The following is a 12,580-nucleotide window of genomic DNA, read 5'->3' as shown; positions in this document are numbered from 1 at the left end:
CGTACTAAAGAAAAACACCGACACACTCGTTAACGCCTCGCGCTGGAGCGCTTCGTAACGCGCACTAAAAAAACACCGGGACACTCGTTTACGCCTCGCGTTAGAGAGCTTCGTGCTTCAAAGACAAGAGACTTTTACAACGAAGCTGTATACCTCTACCCGCCAACTGTTTCATCTCCGCTGGTAAAAGCGCCAAGGCGCCAAGAATACACTGCATGCTTCGCCCCTCTCCAGGTTTTACGTTAGTGGCGATGTTCCCGGAATTTGTTGTGTTCTTGTAGCATGGCGCGGATTTTGTGATGACTGGGGGCTTGTGAATCAGCCCGAAACTGTGGCTCGTCCGCGGAGGTATCAGCCCCTCAACGAGAAGTGACAGATGGGCTGGCTAGTTGCTTTGTGAAGGTGTTACTTGCTTCAGTCCTGCTTGATGCTTGCTTGATGCAGAGATTCTGTCTGTGCGTAATAACCTGCTTCTTTACGTAGTTTATTCGCTGCACATGGTTGCATTGGACTAATGAAATTCGTGCCTGAGGAGATTCCATCTCTTCAGCAAATCGAGTCTGTGCTTTTTGAAGTGCTTGTTGTAGTTCAGAAATTATGGGATCATCCTCAAAGAGGGAGGCAGGTTCCAGCGTCGTAGAGTGTTAACTGAGATAGTGTGTTTCTTGTTTGCTAATGTGATGTTGGTTAATAAGTCTTTTTTTCTGTCATCATCACTAAATTTGGGGGGGGGGGGCAAGCGGGGAAATTCAGTGTTTGTTGCCCTGGCTAAAGCTGTCGACGCAACTTGTAAGGGCGATTCGTCGGGATGTGTAATTCGCTGTTGGCGGTCGCCGTTTGGGTAACGGTTTTGAAAGCCATTTTCTTGCTGACTAGTTTTAATAATTTTGGCAAGGTGAGTGCGAAATGGACAATGTGGGCTAGGTGCGAGGTGACCGTCATTTTACAATGCATGCAGTGCTGTGGCTGTTCCTTATAAGGGCACAGGGCTGGACAATCCTTAAGCTCATTGTAGCACATTCGTTACAGATAATAGTTGGGGAAGGACAGCTACATGCCGCCTTATGCACTGGTTTGTGTCAACGAGTGCAGATCAGCGACCTTGCCGGGTAAATTTGAAGGCGACGTAAGAAACCACCGTAAGTTACGAACCCGGGGATGATGTGAGAAGCAAAGTGGATAAGCACTGTACCTTACGACCTATGGCGCGTGCAGCGAACATATCGATGCCATCAGCTTTAAGAGCCTTCATGCGTCTATTGCTGTCGGCTCCGGCGTTGGAAGCCAACTAACCAACTAAAAAACAAACAAACAAACTAACTAACTAACTAACTGAATAACTAAATAGCTAGCTAGCTAGCTAACTAACTAAACAACTAACTTACTAAATTGCCAACTAAATAATAAATAAATAAATAAATAAATAAATAAATAAATAAATAAATAAATAAATGAGCAGTTATGCGGGCTGTATCCTGAAATACTAGTCCGCATTAGGTTACACACATTGTTGCTCGCGTGTTTAAAACTTACAAGAGTTCAGCAAGCGGAAAATGTGCGTACAGTGCGAGGCACAAAGAAAGCGTCGCTAAAAAGCAGCGGCAAAACACCGATGTCAAACACGAGCAGGAACCCGCCGAGATATGCTCGGCATATTGTTAGGACGGAAAATTTTACGTCGGATTGTCTGGTTGTGCGGTTTGACATACCGAAGCTACACCTGGGCGATGAGGAGCGCCGTAGTGGAGGGCTTCTCCGGATTAATTGTGACCACTGGCTGGGGATCTTTACTGTGCGTCGAAATATCGACACACGGGCGTTTTCGCTTTTCGCCTCAGACAGAAAAGCACCCGCTTCGGCCGGCATCGAACCATGCTCAGCATATAAAGAGGGCTCTGAGCAACTCACTTACGCTGCATGTTGGTTTCCCTCCAAGCGGGAATGTCGCCGCAATAACGCTTGCTGTAGAAACGTTCCGGTGCGCCGGCTGGCCAGTAAAAGTATGCCACGAGGAACACTACCACGAGCGCGACGAAGACCCCGACACAGGCGATAAAGGCGATGACAGAACGCTGCGTGGTAGTGTGAATTCGTGAAGAGTTAGCGGGAGTTGAACGTACGATGAGGAGTATCCGTTCTCACAAACCTGATCACAGTTTGGTGCTAGGCCTTGGAGAGCGGTGGAACCCAGCCTTGAAGAGTCGTACACGCGGAGAGTAGGACAACAGGCACGCTGCGTGTGTTTTCTTCCTCTCTGGGGGCGTGTTGTCCTACTCTCTCCTCGTGTGCGCGCCTTCAGATCTGGGTTCCACTAGCGTCACTAAATAAGCTAAGCTGAAGAGTACCGCCACTTCGTGCATCTGGAAGCGTTTGGGAGCCATTTTGTTTCTGGCTTGCTGTGTTGCCATCTCTCCCAACGAAATTGCCGCCAGTTGTGACGGGCAGAGTGTGACCGGCCGCTCTAGCGTCCGCGCAGCAGAGAGAGAGAGAGAGAGAGAGAGAGAGAGAGAGGAGAGGCGCCCATATGTTAACAAATATCACGTGGTGCCGACCGACCAATAAAAATACCGGCGGCACATAACAATGACAAAAAAAGAGTGCCGATACTCTCAAAAACTTCATTTAGTGACGCTAGGTTCCGCCGTTCTCACACACCTCTTCAACTTAAAACTATGGATTGACGCGCCTGTGCTTGGGGTACACAACCGCGAGGAGCAGTTCGAAGTGCGCACATGCGATGGTTAATGTTTCTGCTGGTCACGCTGATGGGAATTTATTTGAAGGGGCCATGAAGACAAAATGCGTTTGTTTTGCTAAAAAGATTTCGCTTTTTCCAGCACCCTCAGAGCTAGTCTGGGAACAAACGGTTCACTGAGAAATTAAAGGGACCCCGTAACACTTTTTTTCAACCTTTTTTTAAAATCCTAAATGCTTGCAGAACGTCGTCACCCAGCACACCCATTACTCAGACTAGGGGCCCGTGAAGCACCTCAGCCGAAAATTACTGCTGTATGTCCATCAGATAACTTGGAAACTCGCTCAAAAGAGATTTCTCTCTTTCCCGGGGATGACTTTCTTCGACGGCGCGAATTGCGCAACTGAGGCCATGTAGCGGCTGTTGCTCGATTTTCCTTCAGTTGCAGCGATGAACGTTTTTTGATAGCAAATTTAAAAATAAAGCTAAAAAAACAAAGCAGAAAGGCAAGGCATATCTGGTGCGACATTAAAATCACGGAGTACCGCTCCGTGCTGGCAATAACGCTAGCTTTCGCAGTGCTTCCAGACGCGAAGGAAAGAATGAAAGCGTTGATCGAAAGTGTTGCAGGGTTGCTTTAAATATTTCAAACCAGGAATTAAATATTTCCGCTTCATCGTATGTTTTCTGCGGTAAGCAAGGACGTATTCAGGGCAGGTACCTAAAACAAAATATAGTATGTTGACAGGGCCGGTTGCTATCTCACAGATGTCCTGTTCTTTACCTTCGTTATCGTCTGCTTGCCCAGATGGCGCAGAAATACCGCGCAATGAAGTAAACGCCACAGTAAATACTTCTCTCCGTAAAGCTCAAATACTTGCACTCACAAGTCCAGATGGAGCAGAGTATTCAGCAAAAATGTCACTTATTAAAATGCGGGCAGCCACCCTCAGTATGTCGTGGCTCGTGGGTCTGAGTTTACGTATGGTTCAGGAATAACAACACGTGGAGCGCTACTCCAGACATTTGGGTGGCGGCTCTGACCAGCTCATGTTGATCGAGAAGGTGAGGGTGAAGGTTGCAGAAGCCCTCGACATGGACTTCTGCCTATGGTTTCGCATCTCTTCCTTTTTTCGGCCGCCCATACTTCCACCACTACTAGACCCGCCGCTCGCTCTGAAATTCCATTTTACTTGAGTGTACGTGCCGCATTTTTGCTACGGTTGATCTTAATTGTTTCGTAAAACCTGAGTTATGACTAGACATATATTGTCACACAAGTGACCTCGTAGCTGATGTCAGTCGGAAAGTGTAATGTCCGACAAGCCCAACGCGCCCGACGGCTGTGTTATGTAGTGTCAGCCAGCAAATTGCCGCACTAACTGCTTATGTTTACGTGTTAGTGACTTTCATTGTTTACATCATCATTCTTACTGCTAGAAAATGAATATGCACTTAATTCACGCGCAAACAGCTCCTTCTGTAAAATAATGCCGCAATCCCTGTTGAATTCCCCTTGAATTTTGCCGGCATCACCCCATTGCAACGAGCAGACCCAACTACGTAATAAGCTCAAAAAGAGAAAATAGGTGATGTGTAGCAAGCCCATTCTTTGTTTTCCTTATCATATAGCTTATTTGAATGAAGTTTGCGTCAAAAGTAGCGGCAGTGTTTTCCTAATGAGGCAATCTTTCGAATAAAACAAACTTGCATTTTGTCTTCATGGCCCCTTTAAACCCACATACACGCACACGGACATACACGTGTGCGCACACAGGGCCCCCGGTCCGCCAACCTCTTCAAAATAGCAGAAAAAAGTTATAAATGCTACGTCGAAATAGAAGCCTTTGTGGTGTTTTGGGGCAAATAACATCTGTAAACACCGCAGAGAACTAGAGAATTGTTCAGAGGCGAACATGTTTCGCAATCTGAAGAAAATATCGTCCACGCGTACGGAATCTGGTGAGAAGCAAGCGCAGCACGTAGCAATCGCAAGGATGCACTTGCCATTGAACAGACTTTTACCGCTTAATGGCCCAGGTGCCTGTGGAAGGCCGTGACACTCTCGGCCACAGTATTCTGTATTTGATTATTGTTAATCAAATAAGGAGAATAGAATTTTAGTCTCCCTAGGGCCCCCCTTCGACTGATTTTTTTTAACTCTTGATTAGTAAAAACTAACATCTAAGTATCGTTAATGCACCAGAGCCTCACTTCGGCTGGGGGGCAGTCCAGTAGATCAGGACCAGAAAATAATGTAGGCCAATAAGGGATATCTGACTTTCCCAACAGTCTCCCGCAAAACGTGCACTTTGAATTCTCTTTTTTGTTCTACATGCGGCTCTAGTGGCCGAAAATAGATCTGCAATAGAGAGTTATGAGGACAGCACGATAATAACGACGCCACTATGACGTGTGGTTACGGACACACTATGCCTCATCATAGATACAGACATATACAAATTTGCAAGCTTCATTATCATATAAGTGTTTCTCAGCCTTTAATTGCAATTTCATCTGAAAGCCTCTTGATGTGGTAATGCGGGCACTTGTGTTCCGGTTTTTTGCTTGAAATCAATCAGCCGTTAAACGTGCTAAGCCCTTCTATTTATCAATACCACTATTTTTATATACACAATAACTAGGTTAGATTGCAAAAAAAAAAAGCATTTACACTTGTTATGCGACGTTATTGGCGATGAGATGTTTGAGTGGAGCCCCCTGGCTCTGACGTCAGCTTAGGGATCGCGCCGCTGTCGTCTGCTACACTCCGCTTGTGAGGGGCAGCAGTGCCTGTGCTAGAAATCACCTGCTTTGATGCTTTCGTGCATTAAAAGGCGTATTTCTAGTAAATCAGTTATCTTTGCCAGCTATTGTCCCATCTGAATAATCTCAAGCTGTATCCCCCACAAGTTTACAACACACGATGAGAGAGAGAACAACTTTCTTCTGAGCATCGGTCAGAAGATCGTGGGTAAATCGTCCTTCCTAGCTTATTCGCGAGGTTCAGGTCTCAGAGCTCCACGATAAATATTCAAAATACGTAGGCTTCTCTACAGTATTTTTGAGGTGCTCTGAAGAAGATTCAACAGTCTAATGCTACGTATAGCAAGCAGTGGGTCCCTACACGCGCAGTGCATAGCAGGAAACAAGGCGGCTGCTTCCTATTTTTTTTTGTTGCTGTTGACTTGTATTAGAGAAATGTTTTTTTTTCTGTGCCAACGCATTATTTTTCTGCACCGTCACCAACGCCTTATACGTTTGGGGATGTTTGGGAGGCTGATAACGCATATCTGAATATTGGAAATACATGGGTGCGGAAAATGTATCCACATATCCCTCCAGGTCTGAACAAGCATAGTGTTGCTGTACTTTTACCCTAGACGTGACTCGTTTTTCTCAATAAACCTCCATACTGGTTAGAAGCCTGGTATAAAATCAGCACGCGCCTGTACACACAGTGGGTTACTTGGGACTCAACCTACAGTTTTGGCGGCCCATAGTGCATTTCGGCGTACTTTCATGCCATGACAACGTAAAGGGATGTGATGCAATACTTTTGAGCGTTCGGCAAGAATGCAAAAACTGTTTTACCTTACATACGTGATTACCGGGAATCGTAATGCCTTCTGCCGAAGCCGACAGCCCTGAATTTGGTTTGGTGTTGCATTTTCGCCGTTGTCGGTTACTAGCAGCTGGCTGCATCCTTTGTTCGAAAGATTGCTTAATAGAGAAGCTGACGCCTAGCTCTGACGCTTCGCGCTCCGCACAGGGCCGGCTTTGAAAGGAATGGGGCAACGCCAGCAATGTCTCTTCCGTAGCGGCATCCAAAACTATACTTTAACTGACGCCTTGAGCTAGTGTATGTGATTTTAAGTCTATTATTACAATAAAAAGTGACACACACGCGAAATCTGGTGCGCACAAGCATCAGACGTCAACCTAGCGCAGACAAACAGCAGGGAGAGCGAGCCCGAGTGAAGCAGACGACAAATGCGAGAATCCGTAAGCCGACGTCACAGAGATGCGCTTCGCAGCGCCGCCCGTGGTCACGCTCCCCGCCAATAGGCTTATCTAGGCCGTAGAGATTAAAAGAAGAGAGGAGACCCTCTCCGAATGTAGCCGAATGAACGAGAACAAATATTTCATTTTAGATAGAGCAGGGCGTACTGATTGACAATGTTTAAAACCTCCAATGACCATAGAAATTTTAGTTATGGCATCCGATAATTGAAAACTATATCGAAAAAGAAACGTTGTGATAACTTTATCTGATAATTCACTCTATTTGTCGCCTATATAGGCCCCCAAGATACTATAAAAGATGGGAAAGGACGGACTAAGTTACGGGTCTCATATATTGGAGCCGCCGGAATGGGGAAACTAAGCCATTGTTAATATAGCAATTAGGCCGAAGCACTATAGTGATTAGGGCGTCTGCCACATTTCATAAGCAGGTCTGTATGGCCGAAGAGGAATATAGTGGTGAAAGGAAGGAAATCTGTGTCAGTAAAGATTTTATCCTCATAGTTAACCACTTATGTGGCTCAACAAAAAAGTTTTGCGATGTCCATTGAATAAATGGAGTAAATTTAGTACCGGGTAACGCATCCTTCCGCCATATTCCTGCATACGAATTTCTATGAAGAGCAGTAAAAGAGATGGTTTGAAGCAGCTCGAAATGGAGAACTCACCTTTTTTTTGGAGGCTTCTGGCGACTCTGCACCCGTGGCATCCGCGGCACTCGACTCCTTGGCACCAGCCGAACGTGCCGAGTCTGCGGGACTCTAAAAAAAAAGTGTTTTGTATGAGGGAAATGGGTTTCTATCCGCATTCATTGAGAAAACTTCTCTTGCTTTTATTTCAGGTATACTTTATCCGGCGCCTTCGAAGCTACAAACTGGGCTTGACTTTTGGGAAGGTAAATAAAACCACGGCGTTTTTTTTAACAGAAAATCCATGCTTTTCTTGAGCAAAAACTTTTGTAGCCCTTTCCACCCTTCCTCATACTACAAGCAGTCGAAATATCTCAAAGCAGCTGCAAAGGTTCGCGCCTTCGGTGATGACTAATGAACTACAACCTCAGGAAATTCCGGTGATTTCGTGCGTATATAGTGAGAAAGAGATCAGAAAGAGAGAGGGAGAAAGAGAAAGTGTCGTTGTGATGATCGAAATAAACGAACAAACTGAAGGTACTGTTCGATTCGGTTGTACCTGTACACCTGCATGCAAGGGACAAGATTCCACCGCCATAACTACCCACTTTAATATATTTGTGCACTTGCATGCGTGCTGTCCGCGGATGCCTACGGCCTTGGTTGGCTACAAACGGTCGCATATATTTCTATAGCCTTGTGAATGCCAATATCGCGGGTGCCTACGCCATGGCCAATAGGCTTAGATGGCTATCAACAAAACGCTGGGTATTTTTATTAGTTAGGATCGATACTACGTCCACAGCTTCTCAGAGTAAGATCATAACGTCGCTATGCAAAATGCTGTCTTTATCGCTATTGTACCACCTATTTTTACACAAGTTTTGTATGGTGTTGGCCACTGCAGAAGGTGTAAGAAAAAATTAACAGTGTTAAAACCGCAGGAGAAAAAACACGTTGCTATCAGCTCTGTCCGAAAGGTGATTATCGACCAACAAAAGAGTCTTCCCGAGGCATAGAACCTCGCACACAAACAGACCAGATGCCCGTGTTTAAATTGGTAACTTGTAGATAAGTAAGTTTGTTCCTAGACTCTCAGCCCTGGACGCGTTTCCATGCACGCTTTAGGGATACATAAAAAAGAGCGTGCACTTGTTTTACAATTATACAAAAGCAAAAGGAAGGAACGATGCGATAAACAAGCACATCAGCCAAACACACTACAAGCGTAAACAAAGCAATTCGAAGGATAACACACATTGCGCATTACCTATAGGAACACAAGAAAATTTTAGCAATAATGACTACAGTACACAAATCAAGAAAGACTATTTGTTACAAAGAAGGACAATTTAGACGTAGGGCTATTAAGTGATGAACTAATTATAATGTCATTAGGAAGTGCCTTTGTATTTAAACCATTATTTCTAGGGAAATAAATCTGTTTTCTAATTTTCCGGCAACTTTTTTTTTTAATGCGCGCAATGTTGTAGGGTCCGCCAAACCGCACAGGGGATTTTGTCGCTTCATGCAGCGATTTGCGGACTTCGTGTCCCGTCACAGTCCTTCGCAGTACAGATTTTTTTCGTTGGGGCTCCGACCAAGCCTAAGTTGTTTTGTGCCACCCTTTTTTACGTTTTTATTTCGTTCCCGTTTTACCCTGCGTTTAGGCAGATGCATCTAGCCAATCGCTTCATGTACTGCTGGTCATGGTTCCAGGCTCTTCCCACCAACAGGCAAACGGGCCTCGAAAAGCACTTCCCTGCACATGGAAACCACACATCGCAGTGAAACTGCTCGATTTCTGAAAACCAGTGCCTCGTCTTCTTTGGGCGGCGGGAAAATTTTGCTCATAACTGCAAGTCGAGCATTCACTATCGTGACTGACTACCAAGCCCTTTGTAGACTTGCGCCCCTAAAGGACTCCGCTGGGTGGCTTGGTCGACGAGCATAAACTACAGGAATATCATGCGTTGTGCACACGTCGTGCCGTCCTCATACCTATGCGGCTGTCTGTACCCTGTGCGCGCACCTTCTTTCGCGGACCAGGATGATTTTGTGTACCTACGTTAAATGTGATCCGCAAACACCCCACGAGCAAACCTGAGACTCTCTATTCACATTTATTCAGCGAAGTCTCCAATCCAGTTGATCAGTCCCGTCATCAGTCGATCCTCCCCTCGGGAATTCCTCCCTTGGGACAACATTTTGTGCAGCCGGAACGTGCGCGGCGTCGATGCTGACGTGCGATCTGTAATCCCTGAACGCCTACACGCTAGGCTTCTGTGAAAACTTAAAAATAAGTCTACTGTTTGGCATCAAAAAATACTTCGCAAATTCAGGGCAGGTGCTGTATTTTTCACCGAGTTCTCTGTATATACTGCTCTACCCACGTTATGTCCGCGCCTTCGGCCATGCTGCCGCAGGCGACAATTCCGGCTCTCGATCTACCCCTTGAACATTTCGATAGCATTGATCCCGACTGTTTCGAATCAAAGGAGCCCACATTAGACACAAATTAAACCCAGTTCCGCCCAGTGTAAAATCTGCTGAACCAGCAGAACTGTGGTTCTCTTGTGTTGGCTCTAACGTCAACGGACACTCACCCGAGAACAGCAGCGCCGTCACCGCGCAAATCCTAGGGTTCGGGCAAAGGAATCGGCAGCGAAGCGCTAGCGGCTGCTCCCTCCCCTGCCCCTTTGCAAGCGAGAGGGAGAGAAAGGAATTCGCTCCTGCGAGACCACTGCGCCCTCTATCAGTGGGTCCGACAACCGTTGCTGCGAGGCCGCCGGCGGCGACACGGCTTCGAACACTATTGGTAGGGGTAATGTTTCTGAGAGTCCGCCGGTACGTCTGGGAACCTGCTGCTGCAACTCCGTTAGGCACGACATTCAGCAGAATTACGAAAAGGCGCGACCTGCAACCGCTCCGCTTTTAACCAGTGGATGGCCGTGGGCACTGGCTAAGCCACGGCTTTTGCGGCCACCCGCGCCTTACTTACGAACTTTCCCATTGTTTTCGCCAAATTTCGCCTAAACGATCCCATGCTTTATTACGGAGCACCTCAACTGATCCACAAGGATAGTGGGGGTTGTTTTCGAGCCAAGTCGTGAACGACAGCCTCCGTGCTTTCTCAACGCTCCAGAAGTTCCCGACGTACACCTCAACCGCCACATAACTGCGTCACCAAACACATCAACGGAAACATTTCCTATGTACACTCTTTTTCTGCGTGTCACACATATCATGGTGACTGAAACATACCTTCGACCGCAATTCCTCCCGTCATGGTTCTGCCGCTTACTCCCCGTCCTACCTCCAGTATAGCCGTGAGCCTCCCGGGTTCCACGCCGTCCACAATGCAACTCCGCCATGGCGAGCTTTCTCAACACCCGCGACGCCATTTCTCACGCTGGATATGCACGACAGGTAGGCCATAACCGTATCTCCCCTTCTCAAGCACTCAAGTAGTCTGCAAACGACTGGCGACACCACTCCACGTACTTCCTCCCGGACATGTACAGCTCCTCGGACACCATGTCACCGAGCAGGAATTTGTTTCTAGCTCCTTCCTCGCTATTGAAAACATTGACCCGTGTTGCTCAAGGTTATTTATAGCGTGCTCGATGAACGCGCACGGGGGTTGTTCCCAGAACTGGCGCGGTGCACAGTGCCCCACGACGGTGGGCACCAGCACGGAGCGTTGATCAAGGACAAACTGAGTGGTTCTACCCAAGCGCCATCTATTAGGGTGACAAGGCAACTCATAAAAACGTTCACAGGTGGCGAAACAGCAGCGTAACGTGACACAGCGCTGCCACAAAGGGATATTTATTAAAGGCGAATGATTATATAAACACACAACTTATATCAGTCACACATTCGCGACAACGCACTTCCACCGCTTCCACTAAACACAGCGCCATACAAGCTGCTTCTAATCTTTTTAGAGCCATAATGCGAGTGTCCGTTTTATTCCGACCTTCCGCTAGAGCAAACCATGTAGGTATTCATTGTCTAGACACTCCAGTGACTGTTCATGATAATTCAATCGAACTAATTCAAATCTCTAACTGGCTGGCAATGCATGCAGCCTTCTTTCCAGTACGCTTAGTTCGCGTCCTCATTTACAATCTCTGGCCGTTGGTAACGCCAGTTCGGAGCCTGTCGCATCGTTGCCGATGAAATGACAAGCAAGTCATTCTTGTCAGCAACAATCCTTCCGCCTTCAGACGAGTGCATCGATAAGGCGTCGCTGCTGCAAACGGCGGAGGAAGCCGCCTCCTCGGCATAATGCGCGATGTATCTCGGGATTGCACCCCGGCGCCCCGCCCAGTCTCTCTATAAGCCGTGGGGCTAGGAAAAATTGCCCCGCCACGGTGCGTTCCTGTTTATCGATGACAGATGGTGCACACCGATGCGGTTTATTCAGGATGAAAAGGCGCCCCGGTGCGCCCCGGCGTGCAACGGAGCTGTTTATTTAAGCTGCTATTAGATTGCTTGCGGGATAACCTGTCTTTATGGGCTTCACGACAGGTATTTGTGCCTCACAATATGATATCGGGCCTGCCATACCTTACAAGCTAATAACGCCTCCCGTAATCGTTCCACTTTGCGCTGTAACGGCGCTTTCACCATGGAGTAGTCGTGAACAAATTTGGCTACAAAAGGCACGCGGGGGACGACGCACATCGCTGTGCTTGTGCCGCGTACAAAAAAGATACAACAAAGAATACGGCGCTCGATGTGGGTAGTTCGATACTCGCTCTTTTGACTCATCGGATATTGCCCCATATTTTCTCATTTCTACAGACGGGGACGCCATACAAGGCCGACGGGGCGCGCATGCGCGTTCTTACTTAAATCACAGACACGCATGTTTTCTCGCTTTGGTAGCCGTGCTACGATTGTCAGTAACGCGCCACGGGGCTGCGCCTTCGTAGCATGCCTTTCGCCGCTGCAGCCAGTCTGCTGCCAGCATAGAGTTTCACACTAATATATACTGGAGGGAAATCGGTCACTTCAGTCGCGGGACGCCGTGGGCGGTGCCATTGCCGCTAGCGACGTTCCTCGCCTACTTGACTTAGCTAGTCATGCATGTGGCGTCTTTTTTGTCTCGAAGCCGAAATCAAGGAGAAAGGGTAACATTTTTTTCTTGTTCATCGTGCGTGAAGCTTCTGCATAATCACTGACGAATTACATTTTTTGGGGCGTCAGTTTTATGATAACA

The sequence above is a fragment of the Haemaphysalis longicornis genome, unplaced genomic scaffold (genome assembly GCF_048455015.1).
Source record: "Haemaphysalis longicornis isolate Haplotype H1 unplaced genomic scaffold, Haemaphysalis longicornis Haplotype H1 scaffold_9, whole genome shotgun sequence".
NCBI lineage: Eukaryota > Metazoa > Arthropoda > Arachnida > Ixodida > Ixodidae > Haemaphysalis > Haemaphysalis longicornis.
This window is presented reverse-complemented; position numbering follows the sequence as displayed.